The 19,814-nt window shown below is 51.5% G+C and overlaps 1 long non-coding RNA gene across 1 annotated transcript; it reads right to left on the bottom strand.

The window, feature by feature from the left end:
• Nucleotides 1–5,570: 5,570 nt before the first annotated feature.
• On the bottom strand, nt 5,571–19,386 carry LOC145517487 (uncharacterized). Its single transcript, XR_014062066.1, has 4 exons — nt 19,283–19,386; nt 18,001–18,163; nt 12,636–12,815; nt 5,571–6,363 (listed from the first exon to the last, which is right to left on the bottom strand). It is a non-coding gene; the product is annotated as an uncharacterized LOC145517487 (long non-coding RNA).
• Nucleotides 19,387–19,814: the final 428 nt, after the last annotated feature.

Here is a 19,814-nt window from a genome sequence, read left to right as displayed (position 1 = left end):
AAACCACCATCATTTTGAAGTAAGGTTGAGCATAAATGATATTTCAAGATTTCTGCCGCAATTATAAGACAATTTGAAATGATCTGCACTTTCCACTTGTGACAGAGCCACGGGGTCTGAGATGACTACCATGGTTCTCTGTTGACATACACAAGGAAAGGAGGTGGTCAATTTTAACTGAAGATGAGTGAAAATAAAGATGTGATTTTTTTTTTTTTTGCAATCCACATGGACAGACCCCCAGAATTCTATACAGGGGTCCTTGGGGATCTGCAGACACCAGGCCTCTCCCAGTAGCAGGAGACACACTGGAAATAGATAAAATAGCCAGAGGAGTGAAATGCAGGGAAGACAAATGAGGAGGAGGTGGGAGAAGGAGCCGAGTCACTGGGGGGCCACCTGCAGGAAGTGAGGGAGGGAGCCTGGGGGTACCTGGGGGAAGATGGATGGCAGGAAAGGGGAGGCCAGGGCAGGGTGTGGAGAGGAGCAGGTATGCCTGAGTGGGGCGAGCATGGTGGCCACGGAGTTGCAGAGTTTCCAGCCACGCTGAAAATTTGGATGCATTCTAGGGAAGGCAGGGCGGTGGGACCACAGAAACCAGAGAGGGTGGCTCCAGGTGCGTGTGGGGGACCTGATGTGGGCCGGGGGGACCCGGGAGGGGTTGACTGCACTCTTCCAGGCTCACCCAGAATGGCAGTGGCGGGGCGAGGGGGGGAGAAGTGGCTGGATTTGGGGCACATTTTTAAGGTAAACCAGTAGGATTTCTGAGTTGATGGTATGAAAGTGAAAGCGAAAGTTGCTCAGTCATCTTTGCAACCCCATGGACTATACATTCCATGGGATTCTCCAGGCCAGAATACTGGAGTGGGTAGCCTTTCTGTTCTCCAAGGGATCTTTCCAACCCAGGAATTGAACCCAGGTCTCTCACATTGCAAGTGGATTCTTTACCCACTGAGCCATGAGAGAAGCCCAAGAACACTGGAGTGAGTAGCCTATCCCTTCTGCAGGGCATCTTGCCGACCCAGGAATCGAACTGGGGTCTCCTGCCTTGCAGGCGGATTCTTTACCAACTGAGCTATCAGGGAAGCTGGTATAGGATGAGAAAAAGAGAGGTGCTCAGGACCTCACCCAGCACCCTGGTGCCCCCATCAGTGGCTCTGGGGCTTTGGCCCTGCTGCTCCAGACGTGATGGTGAAGCTCTGGTTCTGCCACCTGTTCCCAGCCTGATAAGATGCCCTGAGGAAGCTGTGGCAGGGACAACCGGCGGGGAGCACCCGATAGGGGCCAAAGGGTAAAGTCATCTCTTGGTGACTTTTTCAGCTTTTTCAAAGCTGATGCTCCCTCCTTCCCATCAATCGGTATTGCCTTTTACGTGAAACTTCTGGGGACACCTTCCTGCTGCTTCTACATGGGACTGGCTTCGCTAAATTACTTGCATTGCCAACACCCAGGCTTCCCTCAAGAGACTCCTTACCTGCTCCATCAACACGGATGTCCTCTGTTCATTCTCACTCCCCAGGCAACCCCCACACAACACTTCCCCTCCCCCAGGGTCATTTCCAAAGACAGCTACAAGGCTGGGAGGCTTTGTCTCATGCTGAAGACCAAGCCACCCTTAGTAGATGCAGCAGGGTTGGGGGCAGGGGCGGAATTGCTGACTGCATGAACAAGGTGGGTAGAGGTGAGGAGAGAAAGACGTTCTCAGGCCCCCCTGGGTCTGTTCTTTCTTGTTTACCTTGAAGCCTCAGAACGTCAGATGCACCCGCGGTCCCGGGTGAGGGCGGGAGTCAGTCCCGGGTCCAGATGCTGAGGCCTGGCCGCTGGTTTGGATTGTCCATGCCCTGCCCCCAAACAAGCCGAGCAGCAGGAGACTGGCTACATCACTCCTTGTCCATGTCTGTTTGTCTGTCTGTGCTCATACCCTGCCTCTCAGCCTCTTTGTGTCCCTCATGGACCATCTTTTGGGGCCATTTGATTCTCTGGTGGAACTAGGTCTGTGCCCATTTTTTTTGCCTTCCAGCCTCTACCAGCAAGGCCATGAGGTGGCACTTCATATTCCCAGCTCCCTCCGAGGGGTCGTACCCCAGGGAAGTTCTCTTTGGGATGCCCAGGGGGTCCCAAAGATTCCTGAAGCTTCCATCTGGGGTTGTCAAACTCTGGCCTGTGGGCCACATCTGTCCTGCCACTGCTTTCTAGGTGGTCTCAGAGGTAAAAGTGGTTTTTACAGTGTTTTAAGTGAGTGCAAAAGAATCAAGAGAAGAAAATTTTGTGATGTGTGAAAAATGACTTGAAATGAACATTTCATTGTCTGTAAAGAAAGTTTTATTGGTGCAGGCCCTCAATCAGTGGCTTACGTATGGTCTACGCTGTTTTGCACCACATCAGCAGTGTCGAGTAGTCGTGACCCAGGCAGTATGGGGCCTTGTTGTTGTTGTTCAGTTGCTCAGTCGTGTCCAACTCTTTGCAGCCCCATGGACTGCAGCACGCCAGGCTTCCCTGTCCATCACAATCTCCTGGAGCTTGCTCAAACTCACGTCCATCGAGTTGGTGATGCCATCCAACCATCTCATCCTCTGTCGTCCCCTTCTCCTCCCACCTGCAATCTTTCCCTGCATCAGGGTCTTTTCAAATGAGTCAGTTCTTGAGTCAGGTGGCCAAAGTATTGGAGCTTCAGCTTCCCAGCATCAGTCCTTCCAATGAATCTTCAGGGTTGATTTCCTTTAGGATTGAGTGGTTTGATCTCCTTGCAGTCCAAGGGGCTCTCAAGAGTCTTCTGCAACACTGCAGTTCCAAAGCATCAATTCTTCGGCTCTCAGCCTTCTTTATGGTCCAACTCTCACATCCATACATGACTACTGGGAAAACTATGCTTTGACTATGTGGAGCTTTGTTGGCAAAGTAATGTCTCTGCTTTTTAATATGTTGCCTAGGTTGGTCATAGCTTTTCTTCCAAGGAGCAAGCATCTTTTAATTTCATGGCTGTAATCACTGTCTTCAGTGATTTTGGAGCTCAAGAAGATAAAGCGCAAAACTCAAATGTTTACTATTGGCCCTTTCTTGAAAACTTGCCCCCGCCCATGGTCTGTGGGTTTGGCCCTGGAGTCTAGCCCCTGACTGGCTGAGAGGGATGAGGTTACACAAGCAGGCTCCTTCTCCCCTCACTCCAGGTGTGTCTTCTCCACCTTTAACTCTAACTTCCTGCTGTGGTTGGTTGGAAGATGGCCCAGGAGCAGCTTGGGCAGCATCTGGCCCTCGTGGGCCTCACTGGTGCCAGCGTCTTTCGGAGGCTCACACAGTGATCCCCTATTCGCCCTCAGGAGGTGAGGCCACTCCCTGGCACATGTGTCATGTTTTGCCCCAGAGAAGACGAGCTTTGAGGACGGCAGTGGGGCAGAGTCACACTGGCATCTCTTAGAGGCTCCTTGGCCTTGGCTCCAGGAGAAGACCTGTCAGGTTTGGCCACTGCCTGGTCAAGCCGGCGGAGGAAGAGGAAGAAAGGTGTGGGCTGAAGGGCCCAAAGAGCCCTGCGCAGGTGGTCCCTAGGGCTTTGGGCAGCTGGCGCCCCCCCCCTTTCCCGGGACTGTGGTCTATTGGGTCACAAGGATAGACTTGCAGCCCCATCCCCACCCCTCCCAGGTCAGAGGCTGGGCACGGCCTGTGGGCACTCTCCCCTGACATCTCTCTACCGCCCCCCAGGCACCCATCACCCCTAACCACTGGCCCCCAGGGCAGGCAACCCAGGAGCTGGCAGAGCTGGTCCTGGCTGGGGCATCGAATCCTCCCTGCTTACCACCCACCGTGGCTTTATTAATTGTTTATATTGGAGTCTGTTAATTGGCAATAACCAGCGTGCTGAAGTGTCTTTTAATCACCCCCCTCTCAGGGCCCTAAGGCTGTGAAGGATTGGAGGATTCAATAAAGTGAGAAGAAATTAGCACCCCATCCTCTTCATTAGCACAGGTAGATAAACTGCCAACAGCTGTCTCACAAATCAAGCTGGAAAGAGAAGTGGCCCCTCAGGAACTGCCGCGGCTGAGGTGAGACGCCGGCCGGACCACGCTGGGTGTTGCACACCCACCCCCACCTCCGTGCGTGCACACACATAGAGGTGTGCACAGGTGTGTACACTCCCAGGCTCACCTCCTGTGCTGGCCTGGCGTGCACCCATTTATTCAATAGGCATTTCTTCAGCACTAATTATATGCCAGGTGCAGGGTTCCCTGGCATGTGACAATAATCTGTCGCAGCCTTTGAGGAAACTGCAGTTCAGCAGGAAGACAGCCCAGAGCAGGCCTCCCTCTGGACTCTGGAGCTACATGCTCTATCCGGCTTCCCACTGGACGTATCTGCTTGGGGAGTGCATCTGCACCCCGCCTGCCATACATCCTATACTGAACGCATCTCTCCCCACCCCCAACCGTAGTCTGCTGGCCCCTCCACCACCTTCCCTCCTCCTCCTCTCCCCCACCCCATCCTCCAAGCCCCGCCTTGGCAGGTCCACCATATTCTTGCTTCCCTTTACCTCCGCCTTCCCAGGCCACCACTGCAGCGCTTGACCCGTTAGAGCCCTCACCCTCTCCCCCAACCTCCAGGCTCCCCTCTCCCCACCCAACCGTGGCCCAGCTGCTGGGAGCTCCTTCTAAACACATGTTTGTTTGGGACAGACTCTCTCTTGGGTCTCTAATTCTCAGGGAGGGTGCGGTGGTCTGGCGGGACTGCTCCGAATGCCTGGTGGAGGGTGTCTTAAACAGGAGAGTCCATGGTTCCAGCCTTCTGCAGAGGGAGATGGAAAGCTTTTGCCATCTTGGAGGTGCCTTCAGGGGTGCACTTCCCGAGAGAACATGTCATCCTGCCCACTGAGACTTAGATTTGGCTGAGCTTTGCTGGGCCCCTGGGAGATAGGAAGGTCAGGATGACCGACAGATGCCCTCCTGTGAGGGGAAAATGTAAGGGCTGCCCCGAAGACCACAAAGGGTACAGCACCTGCCCTCCCAAGAGGCTTTCTCAGCCAAGGTGGTGATCCTTGTTACAGGCAGAGGAGGGTAAATGTGCCTATCCCTCACTCCACGACTTTAATTTCTGGAAATCTCGCTTCTGGATGAAAAACCGTAAAATGAAAAAATATTTTCATTAATTTTAATGAAAAAAAAGGACGGTATATTCAATCCCTTGCCAAGACAATTTCTCACAGATAGAAAGACACAGCCACTGAACAAGGGAAACAGGTTTATGTAAGGAGTAAACAATGACTTGGAATTAAATACTGTGGCTCGTAACTAAAATGTAATGTGGTAACGATTTCTTTGTCCCCTTTGGGAGACAAGCAGTGTTTTGGGGCTGGGTGGGGTGGGGCTTATAGAGTTACAGCAGAGAAAAAAACACTTCTGGGCAAAGTGAAGGCTTCCCAGAGAACACTTTCCAAGAGACGAGCCGGCTTCACAGACAACAGGAAATGGCCCCCCAGCCCCGCACTGCCTGGTGCATGACAACAAGCAAAACATTGGCCCAGGACTCAGACGTGTCCCCAAGGACCATCTCTGCTTGAGATGAGACGAGACGGCAGAGTCCAGTAAACAAGCTGAATATGACTTTATTGAAAGCTGTAATGCAGAAATATAACTTTGAAAAGTGTGTTTAGTTAGTTGGCTTTGGGGTGAAATTTTTTTTTTTTATAATAAAAAGGCAGGGGTGTTGTCATGAAAAGTGGTGTAACTTCCAAGGCAGGGCAAAAAGTCTTCAAGCGCGGAACCTGAACCCAGGCCCTGTGGTGCCCAGGTTCCCAGACTTGTTGGTGGATATTCAGGAGAAATAGCTGATGTTGAAGCTCTGAGGTTTTCCCCGCTGCCCTCCACCAGGGGCTATGGTTCCCTTCCCCTCCTCGCAGATAGCAGAGGCCTCAGAGAAGGAAAAACCCCAGGGACATGATGTCTGGGAGTTTATAAGATTCAAGCCAAAATATGATTCTACAATGAAATCTGATTCCCCTTCCCTCCCCTTGTGCCCTGTGTGAAGCCTGCTGCTTACAGGGCTCAGCATCCATTGCCCCCACTTTTATGGCAGTGAAGACCCCATTTCCTTTGGAGCCACCCCCCCCCGCCCCCCCAGCTCTTGGTCGTGTTGCTTGGATAGGATTGGCTTCCTTCAGCCCCTGGATGTCTGCTGCCAACCAGTGAAGAGCCCCAGACATGGGCATTGGTCCGCAGATGGGCGTGTGACCCAGTTCAGGCCGATCAGACACAGGATGCTGGAGGATTCTGGGAAAGGAGCTCCTCTGCTTTCCTACGAGGGTCCCGCAGAGCTGTGCTCACTGCCGCTAGACTTGAAGGAGGAAGCGGAGAAGCAGCAGGAATGCTGGCAGCCATCCTGAGGGAGCCAGAGAGGGCGATGTTAGGATAAGGTTAACACCGTGGAAAGCAGAAAGGAGAGGCAGGAACACGGTCTCTGGTGAGATCACTGAGCTGCTGGATTCAGCCTCACCTGAAGCAGTTAACTTTGGCTTTTTAAAAATTATGTGAGCCTTTCTACTGTCTCAGGGTTTTCTGTGGCAACTAAAATACTCCTTTCTGATACTACTGGTCTCAGCTCCCTAGAGTATCAAAGGTCACACCCATGTGGGACAAGGTTACTGAAGATGGAGGCTGCTGGGCATGTCCCAGGGGGACCGATGGCATCTGGTTCATGAGGGACATCTCAGGCTGCTAACTGCTTGGTGACTCAAAGTCAGATATTCAGTCTCTCTACAGCCCGTGGCAAAGAGCCATTTCCTCAAAGGAGAAGAGTTACTTGCTCAAAAGCTCTAGAGACTTTCCTGGGGCTTTCCCACTGGGGCTTGCTGCAGGTGAGCCCCATGCAGCATCATGCCCTGCCCTGGATGTTCTGGGCACCTCTGGCCCAGGGCTGAGGGCAGAGAGGCTTGCAGCACAGCTGGGCCCCTGCGGAGCCTCTGCTGCTTGGGGCCCCTCAAAGCTGGGCACCTTCGATTTCCTTAGAAAAGAATCTCCAGGCTGTTTCCAAAATCCAAAGTCCACCAAGCATTCTGCCTCCTGTTTAGAGACAGGGGGTTCAGGTGGCAGAAGATTCTCTTTCACTTTGAAGAGCGCATTCCAGAGGTCTCAGATCATGGACCTGCAGGATCCTTGCTGAGGCCCTGAATTATAGCCCAGTTTCTGTCACTTGTGCGTTTTACTGAGATATCCGGGACACTGTGACTTCTTTCTGGTCCCATCCTGTCTGCGTTTTGCTGCCGATGCAGAGGATAAACCCATTGGTAGGGTGATGTCCAGGGGATGGGGAGGTGGTCCAAGGCTGCAAGAGGAACTCTAAAGCCAGCATTCTTGAGGCAGGGCAGTAACCTTTTACTATTGTCCTGGTCAGATGCAAGCAAACGGCTTCTGATGTTTTCTGTTTATCCCGTGGAGTACATTCCACTTTCCAGATTAGTAACTGGATGCCAAGGGCCGGGGCTGGACAAAGTTGCTCTACCAGAGAGACTGCATCTGGAAGAGCAGCTGCAAACCAAGCTACCACCCACTTGAGTTTACAATGCGCCATTGTCGCTGGCAAAGAGCTGGCTGTTTTTCACACTAGCTGGTCTGTGTGATAGCATGTGGGGTGTGACCAGGCCATCACAGCCTCACCTTTCTGGTGTCGGAGGGGGATGCCCAGCTTTGTGGGGTCCTCGGGCTTGCAGCGTTGCTCTGGTTTCCTCTATTTGTAGGCAGGGAGAGCATAAATGGCTTCCCCCGGGCCTTTCCTACTGTAACCAGAAGGCCCTCGTCTTCCGGTCGGGAAGCTGAGGTGGGCCTTGATTTCCTCTCAGGAACTTGGGAAGTAACTCCTAGAGGAGGCTGAGGTCTCACTGACCTGGTGTGTGGTGAATTCAGGTGAGAACTGCCTTCTTCCTGAGCTGTTGCAGGACCACTCTGACCTCCAGGCCACGTGGCACACCTGTCCCCAGGACTCAGAGTGGGCCAGACACTCACCTGCTCATCCCCTCCCCTTCTCCGTGCTCAGTGACCCAGGCAAACAGCAGTGGCTTTCCTTGGGGGACGTTCAGTGGAAGATGCATCATGTCTTCTGTGCCATGGCAACAGCCCCTTGTTCAAAAATACTGCCCACCCCTTTATTTGAGGGTCTCTGGGTCCAAACCAGCCCTGGACTGAGATCTCTGTCCCAGTTACAGGGGATGGAGGGAACCCACAATGCAGAGGATTCGGGTTGTAGACTCAGGTGAGTTCTCAGTGGGCTGCTCTCTCATTTTACCCCGAGAGACCCCTTATCAATTTCCCCGAGTCCAGGGATCTAGAACTCTGTATGGAACAACTGATTGGTTCAAGATTGAGAAAGGAGTACAACAGGGCCGCCTGCTGTCACCATGTTTGTTTAATCTATACGCTGAGCATGTCATGAGAAATGCCGGGCTGGATGAGATACAAGCTGAAATCAAGAGAGGCAGGAGAAACATAACAACCTCAGATATGTGGGTGATACCACTCTAATGGCAGAAAGCGAAGAAGAACTAAAGAGCCTCTAGATGAGGGTGAAGGAGGAGAGTGAAAGAGCTGGCTTAAAACTAAATATTAAAAAAACTAAGATCATGGCATCTGGCCCCATTGCTTCATGGCAAATATTGCAGGGGGAATAGGTGGAAGTCATGACAGATTTCCTCTTCTTGGGCTCTAAAATCACTGTGGATGGTGACTGCAGCCATGAAATCAGAAGATGTTTGTTTCTTGGCAGGAAAGCTATGACAAACCTAGACAGTGCGTTGAAAAGCAGAGACATTACTCTGCTGACAAAGGTCCATATAGTCAAGGCTCTGGTCTTCCCAGTGGTCACATATGGTTGTGAGTGAAAGTCACTCAGTCGTGTTGTGAGTCGAGTCACTCAGACTCTTTGCGATTCCCATGGCCTATACAGTCCATGGAATTCTCCAGGCCAGAATACTGGAGTGGGTAGCCTCTCCCTTCTCCAACGGATCTGTCCGACCCAGAAATTAAACCAGGGTCTCCTGCATGGCAGGCAGATTCTTTACTAACTGAGCTATCAGTGGAACGGTTGTGAGAGCTGGACCATAAAGAAGGCAGAGCACTAAAGAACTAATGCCTTTGAACTGTGGTGCTGGAGAAGACTTCTGAGAGTCCCTTGACAGTAAGATCAAACCAGTCAATCTTAAGGGAAATCAACCCTGAATGCTTTTTGGAAGGACTGATGCTGAAGTTGAAACTCCAGTATTTTGGTCATCTGATGCGTACAGCTGACTCATTAGAAAAGTCCCTGCTGCTGGGAAAGATTGAAGGCAGAAGAAGAGGGTGTCAGAGGATGAGATGGCTGGGAGGCATCACCAATGCAATGGACATGGACTTGGGCAAACTTCGGGAGTTGATGAGGGACAGGGAGGCCTGGCATGGGGTCACAAAGAATCAGACATGACTTGGTGACTAAGCAACACCACACTTCCCAGGCTGCACCCATCCCAGCTGGGCCTGGTGGGGGTACCAGGCAGCCACCCCCACTCCCCACCCTGATCCTATCGAGGGCGACTTTGGCTCCAGGACTTCCTGGTAGCCTTCCTGAAACTTTCTCAGTACCACGTGGCTGTCTGGGACTCTTCCCTCTGTCCTTTTCAGGGATCAGGCTGCATAGTGATCTGATGACCCTTCCACCTACTCTGCCTTCCCAATATTATCCTTTGCAGGCGTTTTTTTTTTTTTGTAAATTAATTTATTTATTTTAATTGGAGGCTAATTACTTTACAATATTGTAGTGGTTTTTGCCATACATTGACATGAATCAGCCATGGGTGTACATGTGTCCCCCATCCTGAACCCCCTCCCACCTCCCTCCCCATCCCATCCCTCAGGGTCATCCCAGTGCACCAGCCCTGAGCACCCTGTCTCATGCATCGAACCTGGGCTGGCAATCTATTTCACATATGATAATATACATGATTCAATGCTATTCTCTCAAATCATCTCTCCCTCGCCTTCTCCCACAGAGTCTGAAAGTCTGTTCTTTACATCTGTGCCTCTTTTGCTCTCTCGCATATAGGGTCATCGTTACCATCTTTCTAAATTCCATATATATGCATTATTATACTGTATTGGTGTTTTTTTTTCTGACGTCACTCTGTATAATAGGCTCCAGTTTCATCCACCTCATTAGAACTGATTCAAATGCATTCTTTTTAATAGCTGAGTAGTATTCCATTATGTATATGTACCACAGCTTTCTTATCAATTCATCTGCCGATGGACACCTAGGTTGCTTCCATGTCCTGGCTATTATAAACAGTGCTGCGATGAACATTGGGGTACATGTGTCTCTTTCAATCCCATCTTGGTGTCTGCTTCCCGGAGGAACTTGAACTCCCACTTTTTATATCTTAAGTTGCATAAGAGGTTTCCAGATGTTTGTTGCATTATTCATTACGCCTTTTGTATATCTGAAATATGTCACTAAATTTTTTATTATAAAAGACAAGACTTCATCTCACTGATAGCATCCACAAGGGGAGTAGGAAGAGGGAGTGACCTGGAATTTGTACCCTCTGATAGATCCATTCAGTGTTCTTGGCTGGTTGTTTTGCCTTCCTTCCCCCAATTATGCCAGGGATTTTGGAGGGTTTTTTAGCCAATTAGTGCAGATCATCATTTAGTTCAGATTCGCATTAGTGATTTCTGCAAATGTCCGAACATCTGCCAACTGTCTGCAAGAGCACCTTGAATGCCAGATTTCTGGTGATGGCGCCCCTATCCGTAAGCGCAGTCCTGTCCCCACTGGTGTCCCTCCCACTAGATCCAGGCACTCTCAGAATCCTCCCCACGTGTCTTCCTCATACCTTAGGAATATAAATTAGTGCATCCCTGCAGTCCTTTTTGAGCCTAACTCTTCTCTTCCCCTGCTTCTTCATCATCTCATCTGGACCACAAGGAGTCTGGACTCTTGACTATTCAGGGAGAAAGCGTGAGAGGTGGAGCAGGAGGGAATTCAAGGGTGAGGAGGTGGTGAGCTGCTTAGGCTCAGGGTCCCGGTAATCCCCCCAGGTACCACCACTCAAATGGGACACTCGTGTTTCCTGACCACTGACCTCCCGCTCACAGAAGGGACCAAGTGAGGTTGTGAATTCTACTGACACTGTAATTCAGGAACTTCAAAATCAATCTCAAAGTTCAGTCTTCAGCAGTTTCCAACTCTGTAGCAATATGCAATAAAAGATTCTTTTATATAATGGCCCTGAATTTTATTCTGTGCCTTGAGGCGAACATTTTGATTTGAGCCTGTCATTTTCTTGCTTTAAATTATCCAATGTTAGGAACAGCCGTCCAGCTGAAGGTCCCAGCTTTCCTCATCCTTTATAAATTGGCCCACAGCAGCTGCTGGAGTCTCTCACATTCAGTTGGCACTTGGTCCCAGGTGACCGGAATGTGTGGCATGATTACCTGTTCACCACCGCATACCGTTGGTAACCTCTTTTCTGTTGAATAATATGAACCAGAGTCGTTCTGATTTTGGGCCCATGGAGCTAAGAAAACCAATTTCAGGTAGCTCACGTATCCCTAAGGTTTAATGTCATAAATTCCACTCATGGTACTAATTTTTGAAATCAGGATTCTTCGGGTGCAAGTACAAAAAACTGACTCTGATGAAAGAGTGAAACAAGAACAGGGGATTTATTGAAGAGGCAGTGAAGCAGGGCACAGAATAGGAGGAAAAGCTAGACACTGAGCCTCAAGAGGGACAGGACCCCAGCAGCTCTGGGCATCCAGGTAATGTGGGCACTCCCTCCAGGGCACTGTTACAGGGTGCCTCAGCCCTTACCACCTTCCACCCCTGTGTGTCTCCACTAGAGATGCAGACCCTTGAGGGAGGCTCTAATTGAGCCAAACTGGGTCGTGGACCTAACCGCGTGGTGGGGGACATGGGGGTGGGGATTGGTCATCTCCCAGAAGCAGCAGGGGCCCAGGGAAACTGAGGCCCCCCCTCCCCAAGGGAAAGATGCCGGGCAGAGGAAACCAGCGTGTGGATCCCACACACCACTCCCTTTCAGTTCTGAGCCTTTTCACTTTCCCTTCTCCCTGGAAGGCTCTACTCTCCTGGAGGCCTTGGCATAGAGGTCATTTCCTCTAGGGAGCTGCTGGGAGCTTCCCTGCTTGGAATAAGAGCCCCTCCTAAGTGATTCCACAGCCCTTGTCTCCCTGTATTGTCATTGTCTGTTTATTTGTTTTTCTTTCTCATGAGATTGTGAGCTCAGTGATAGGAGAGAGTGTTTGCCTTGCTTACAGTTATTAACCCCCAAATGTACACAATTCATGGCACACAGTAGGTCCTCAATAGCTATTTGTTACATGAGTAAAGGATGAAGACCTTCCTCTCTCACTAACTTGCTATGACCTCAGGGAAGCCCCTTCCCTCTGGGCTTTCATTTCTTATTCTTAAAATGCAGAGTAGCAGCAGGTCTTGTTCAAGGATGGTTTGAGGACAAGAGATCGAAATTCACTTAAGCAAGCTCAACAAAGAGGGGTATTATGAGGGATCAAGGATGTCTTGCAGAACATGAGGGCTTCACCAGGAGCTGGAAAATGTCAGGAATCAGCACAATTTCATCTGCTCCCTCCCTGGGGCCAGGTACCTGCCTCTCCCTGGGCTCCAGGCTCTTGCTTCCATCTCTGTTTGTGGATGATGTAGTCTCTTCAGCCCATGCGTCTCAAGCCCTTGTAGTTCTTGCATCATGGGGTTGGCTTCCCTGGGAGACAGCTCTGAGATGGAGTTTATTCTGGAAGATGTTTAGTTCGGAAGGTTCTCAAGATCAACACCTGTGGAAGGATGCAGAGGTGGAAAGAGGGAAAGGTCAGATTGGGACACCATCCTCCAAATGTCCTCAGCAGATCTCACAGAAAGCTCTGGACCTGGATGAGGAGAGGACTGGACTTTTAACACACCTCACCCACCCATCTCCAACTAGTCACTGGAGTGGGCTGCCTAGGAAAGAGGGCATGACCTCTGAGAGGGCTCTCTTCTGCTGAGGCTGTCGTTGAAGGGGTGGCAGCTGAGAGATGTCTCCTATCAGCGGCACTTCCAGCCGCTGAGAAATACACCCTCTATTCCTAAAGAGGGATGCGGGTAGTGCACCACAGTGTTCTCTACCTGAGACCGAGCCCCGGGCTGGGTTCAGCTACTTGAGCGGGAATCTGATGGCCCCAGCTCTTGGTCAGGTGTCCACTTTACAGCCAATGAGCTGTGCCCGGGCAGCTGCCAAGTGACATGGCATAAATGGCCCTTCAGTTTTGGAGGGGAGGGGACCCCCAAAGAGTGTATATCGCGAAGAGCCTCCAAAATGTCCTCTACAAACTCAGGGCAGGTAGGACAAGACTGCTAAGCTTCGGGGCTCTGGAGCCAAACTGTTGTGTTTGAACCTTATTAGCTAGGAGTACTTTCAGCAGTGAGGAACAGATGATGGTAGAGGGGCTTAAACAAAGGAGGGGTTTCTTTGGCTCTTCCAAGAGCTGGGAGAAGGTAGCCCTGAGCTGGGACAGTAGCTCGAGGATGTCACAGGGACCTGGCGTCCTTTGATTTTCCATTCCATCACATTTAGCACGTGAGTTTCTCTTTGGGCTTACAACATGACTGCTGAGCCTCTGGTCATAATGTCTGTGTCCCCCTTAAATACCCAGAAGGAAAAGGGGCCCCCAGAGAGGAGTGGGGAAAAGAGGGGGGTGAAGAATTCTCCTTTAGCTGGGCTTTTTCTTTGCAAATAGGTGCTCCAAAGACTTTTGCCTCTTGTTCACTGGCTAAAATTATGTCATGGGGCTACGCCTCGCAGCCAGGGAGGCTGGGAAGGTGAGCATTTCAGCTTTCCAGCCATAAAGGAAGGAAGAGAAAGGGAGCTTGATGGTAGCTTTTGGACAGTGCACCCATTGTGTGAGCCACATCCACGTGCTGCCTCTGTGGCCTTGGGGAAGCCACTTAACCTCTCCAGCCTCCGTGTCTCCACTGAGAAAAGGGAGCAAATTATAGTATCTACATCATTAGATGAGTTCATGGAATCAGCACCTGATGCACGGGGAACTCCCAGTAGATGGTAGCCAGTATTGTCATTGCTGTGATCACCTAGGATTCTGATGGTGGAGTCCAAGGCATTTTGGTGGAAGGGACTATGGAAGGTGCCTGTCATGCCCCACCCTGTGGGGTTCTGCCTTGGAAAGCACAGCTCACTGGAGTGTGCGTGATGTGAAATCTGGAGTGGCGAGTGGGGTGAGGATCTGGTTTCAATTAGAAATGTTTGGGGTCAGGGTGCAGCTAGGGTGAGTGTGTCCCCATCTCCTGGGGCCTTCAGATAGCCTTCAGGTTGGGGGTTGGAACAGCTCAGTGGAGGGCGAGGTAGGTGGCATGTGACAGGCTGGCTGGGCCCCCTCTGGCTGGCACAGGTTCATTTGAATGAGCGAAATTTGGCTCTGGGGCCCCAATGCTTCATTTCTCTTCTTCAATGTTGGGGAATCAAATCAAATTGATTGCGAGCAACTCTAATAAATTGATTCAACCTAGTGAACGAAAAAGGCAAAAGAGTGGGCGGGGGAAGGCAAAATACGTATTGCTTCCAGTCATGATGCCAATGGTTAATCTCAGCTTCGTAACCCCGTCCTGGTGGTGGCTTGAGTAATTAAGTGGAGTGAGTGCTGGATAACTGACACTTCCTCCCCATGTTGGCTTATTCACGGGGGAACCAATGGCCCGTGGAGTCGAAGCCCTGTTTTCCTTCCCTTGGGGCCTGGGCTGGCATGTGGGCCAGGCATCCGGGTGGGCTTGGGGCATGCATGCATCCCCCAACACCTGCAGACCTGCACACCTGACACCTTGGGGCATGCATGCACCCCGTCCAGGAGGAAGCCCTTGGGCAGCGCACATTCTCCCAGGTGGGTCCACCCCAACCCCTACCCGAACCAGTTGAGAAGTTGGTCTGGCCCCTTTCCCCCCACCCTCAGCCTCGGTTTCCCCATCAGTAATATGGGCTTTGGAACAGGCCTTGGAGGGCCTCAAGATGACTGGTGGAAAGGAAGCTCTTTGAACTGCCCAGGCCTTGATCAGGCTTGCGTGGGCTTGCTTTCAATGCCCTACTCCCTCTAACCCCACCTCTCCCAGAAAAAGGCCCGGTTCCTGGTGACCTGGCTGTACATGTCCTGCTGTCTCCTCCCAGAGGACCTGCATCTTGACCCTTTCTCTTCCTTAGGTCCCTTTCATAGGCTCCAGACAGAGTGGTTCAGAGACCAGCTTTGGGGCCCCACTGCCTGTGTGACCTTGGGCGAGTTACCTAACCTCCTCACTTTCCCCATATACCCTGGAGCATAACAGTTGGTCCCTGGGTTGTTGTGAGGAGCCAGTGAGTGTGTCAAGCACACAGAACTGCACCTGACCTACAGTGAGGACAGGTAAGTATTAGCACTCTCTGGAGCAGCCGCAGGGTGCTGGTAGAGCTGAGGGGGTCCCCTAGGTCAGGCTGGGCATCTCATCTGGGAGGCATACTGCAAGCACCCGGAAACTGATTCCACATTAACAGCCACACCAAGGCCTGCTCCTGACTACTGAAATGAGGATCTCCGGGTGTGAGTAGGCCATCAGAATTTCTAGAAGTCCCCGTGCATGCTAAGTCCCTTCAGTCATGCCTGACTCTGTGTGACCCCATGGACTGTAGCCTGCCAGGCTTCTCTCTCCATGGGATTCTCCAGGCAAAAATACTGGAGTGGGCTGCCATTTCCTCCTTCAGGGGATCTTCCGGACCCAGGAATCAAACCCACGTCTCCCATGTCTCCTGCATTAGCAGGCAGATTATTTACCACTAGCACTGCCTGGGAAGCCCAAAATTCCAGGTGATTTTATCCAGTGTGCGGCAAGCCTGGGACCCACCAGGCTGGACAATTACAGGGAGGACAGTCCATCCGGGTGACAAGCGCAGTCCAAATGAACAGAGGTGGTCTCGGAGAACCAGCCAAGCATGACTGCTGGAAGGCTTCCTGGAGGAGGGGACAGGAGAGGGGAGGGAGGAGGGTGGGAGGGGCTCTGAAGCCCAGGGGCAGTGCGGTGCCCCTCCACTGGCTGCTCCACCCTCAGGGCTCCCCGCCTGCCTCTGCTCTCCCCCCTTCTGTCTCCTGGGGCCCCTGAACTCCAGCTGGCACCTGCCTCCTTAATAAAGGCAGATTGCTGCTCCACTCGTCCCCAGGACTCTTGACGGGGCCATTAATATTCCAGGGAAGATTAACTCCCCCTCTGCTCCCTCCCCTGCAGTCGCTGGGCCCCTCTGACTGATGAGGGCCTGGGGCTCAGACAGAGATGTTGCTGGAACCCAGGCAGGGGGCTGCCTGAGATGACCTCTGGAACTTAGGTGCTGTCCTGCCTCTCCAGCCCCTTCCAGGTTTCAGCTGAGAGGTGGGGGAGAGATGGTGTGAGAGAGGCTGTGTAGAGCTGCCTGCAGTCCCGGAACTCTGGATGGAACCTCAGGGCAGGCGTTTTATTTGGTTCAGAGAATGCACATGCTGTCCCCACAGTCACATGGCAGGAGCGGGACCCAGAACCCCTGACTTTTGGCTGAGAGGCCTTCACATGTATCAGACCCAAGGGCCTGGGCGGGTGGACAGCACCCCTTCTTCCTCCCCAGAGGCCTTTTGTGACAAGAATGGTGTCCTCTACGGGCTGCTGGCAGGGCGGGCCTTCATGAGCCTTGCCTGCTCCTGCCTCACTGGACGGCCTCCACCTGGGCCTGCTGGGGAGTGAGCGGGGATGTGGGCTGCCTGACAGTGGCCCGGTGACTCTGAAGGTGGCAGAGGAGCTCCAGGGAGAAAGTGGGAGGCAGCAGAAAAGGGACCCCAATGCCCCAAAGCTAATGTAAAGACACATGCTTCCTTCGAATCCCAGGTATTCTCTGCCAGCCTCCAGCTCCCAACCATGTACAGGCACATAGACCCACTTCACACCCTGCACCTACCACACAGCACACACCACACACCCCCACACATATACACACACCCACACACCACGTACACGCTCAGGAGCGCACAGAACTCCTCCATTCCCTGGCTTTTGGTTAGCACGTACACACTGCTGCTGGTGCCCAAGCCACGTCTCTGGTCCAGCCCCCTCCAAGCTCCAGACTCCTACCTCTGTGACACCACACCTCCCGGTATTTGCACCCTGGGTAGTCCCTTGCCCTTGAACTTGGGCTGGCCCCAACCACATGGCAGAAGCGATGCCATATGGCTTTCAAGGCTGGAGCACGAGAAGACTCGAGTCTCCTGCCTAGTATCCTGGGGTGCTCACTCCTGGGACATTCCTTGGAATCCCGCCTCCATTCTGGGAGAGGCCCTGGTGGCACCCTCAATTCAGCTCCCAGCCCTCACCGCCTGCCCACTGTATGAGGGAGGCACTTTGGACACCCAGCCCTGTTGCACTTTCAGATGACTCCTTGCTCCAGCCACCATCTGACTGAAACTCCATGGGTGATCCTAAGTTAGCAATGCTCGGTAAGCCCAGAAAAACCGTGGGAGGTCAATTGAAGTTTTAAGCTACTAAGTTTTGGATGCTTGGCCATAGATCATCAAACACAGGATAAGCCCAAGAGAGACTTAAGTCAGACTTGGTGGACTCTGGGGGAATCCTGGCTATGCCACTTCTGCAGGTTGTCTTGTGGGGTCACCGTCAAGGGTAAAGTGGGGCTTCTCCTGAAAGGAATCGACAATCGCTCCTCCTGGGCACAAATGGATTTGGGCAGAGGAAAGGAGAGCATGGGCTAAGTTTTAGACCTGGGATGTTATGGGTAGATTCAGCTGCAGATAACAGAAAATCCGCAAATAGCAGTTGTTCACAATGTAATTTGTTTCTCTTATTTGCATGATGATCAGAGGTAGACAGTTGAGGCTGATGTGGCACTCTAGAATAAGTGGCCCGGGCTCCAGGGTGTTGCTTTGCAGATTTTGGGAATATCTTTCCTATTGTATTCTGTATTCTATTTACCATAGTATACAACATAAAGGATGCTCCCTGAAGTTGGGCAATGTAGATACTGCCAAACTTTCTTCTTTCTTGTTAATTGTGTGTGATTTCCAGTCCCAAGTTCTCCACAACATCATGATCCAACGTTGCTGCTGGAGTGCCAGACATTGCACCTGCATTCCAACTGTCGGGAAGGAAGAATGATGGCAGTCACACCTTTTTCGCTATAGACACTTGGAAATAACACTACCCACTTATACCCCCATTAGCAAGACTTAGTCATATGACCACATCCAACAGCAAGTAAGGTTGGGAAATGTTATTGTGGATGGGTACACACCCTGCTGCACATCCCAGCTGTCAGTCCTCTCCCACGTGTTCAGCCCAAACTGGACAGCTGGAGACATGCTGGACTCCTCCATCTCACCCCCAGCCACCCTAATCCCATCACCAATGCATTCCTCCACCCACTTAGCATTCTCTACCTCTGCCTCCATCAGCCTCTTGTAATCTCATGTGGCAGTCACCTCTGAATGACTTGTCCCCTCCTCTTGTCTTCCCCTTCACTGCATTGCCACCAGAGCCTCCCACCCTGGCCAACTTTGGAGTCCTCCAGCTCTTTCTCACTGCCTCCTAGGTAGATAAGAGTTGCAGCTGCCTTCCTCACTTCAGCTGCACTGAACTGTTGGAAAGAATCCCCCTCACTACACACCAGCTGCACATCTGGCCCCTTCCAGCAGTTTCTCGACACGACACGTTATTGCCAGTGCTCAGAACCTCCTGTGACAGGGTAAAGTTACAGCAGAGGAGCCTGAGGTTCGAGGAGGTTAGGACACATGCCCAACATCCCAGAGGCTGAGCTGGATTTGAACCCAAGTTGGCCTCACTCCAAAGTCGGTGCCATCTCCTCCAGCTGTGCCCTAAGTGGCCTACCTCCAGCGTGTCACATACAGCCCTGTTCTCTTGTGTTTCCCACACCCTCAGCATACACACCATCCTACCCTTGGGGCCTCATTCCATGACAGATACATTTTCATATTCTCGAGGGTGGCTCAACATAAAGAATCTCGCCCGCTTCCCTAAGGCTCCTCTGGCCCCCACACGTGCTGCCAGGCCCTGTCTGCACTGCAGCTGTACGCTCCCTCCTTCTCGCAAGGCCAGCTCTGTCTCATCTGTGAGGTCTCAGCTTCAGTGGCACTTCCCTACAGAATGTAAAATGGTGACACTTTGGAAAACAGTGTGGCAGTTTTTAAAAAGGTTAAATGTGCCACATGGCCCAGCAATTCCACTCCTAGGAAGCTACCTGAGAAATGGAAACACACATCCACACGAAGACTAGCTGTGAAGTGTTTATAGCTGCTTCATTCATAAGAGACCCCAGCTGGAAGCAACCAAAGCGTCCATCACCTGTGGAATAAGCGAACACAATAGGGTCTGTCCATACAGTTGAGTACTAAGCACAATAAAAAGGCGTGAACTACTGCTACATGCTACATCATGGACCTTCAAAACACGCCAAGTGAAAGAAGCCAGACATATGAGATCATATATCATGATTCCATTTATATAAAATTTCCAGAAAAGGCAAATCTAAAGGAACAGAAAGTTGATTAGTGGTTATTCCAGTTAGTGGAACAGGACTAACTGTATATAGGATTAAAGAATCTTATCAGGTGGATGAAGGTGTTTCATAACTGGATTACACTGATGGTTGCATGACATTGTCAATTTACTAAATACCACTGACTTGCACATTTGAATTATAATATATAACTCAGAAAAGCTGTAAAATAAGATATCTTAAAAAGTCACTTCTCCAGAACAGCCTTCGCTAA

Source organism: Giraffa tippelskirchi, chromosome 8 (genome assembly GCF_054371585.1).
Source record: "Giraffa tippelskirchi isolate mGirTip1 chromosome 8, T2T-mGirTip1v1.2.pri, whole genome shotgun sequence".
Taxonomy (NCBI): domain Eukaryota; kingdom Metazoa; phylum Chordata; class Mammalia; order Artiodactyla; family Giraffidae; genus Giraffa; species Giraffa tippelskirchi.
Note: the sequence above shows the minus strand (reverse complement) of the source record. Positions and strands in the feature narration are given on the sequence as shown.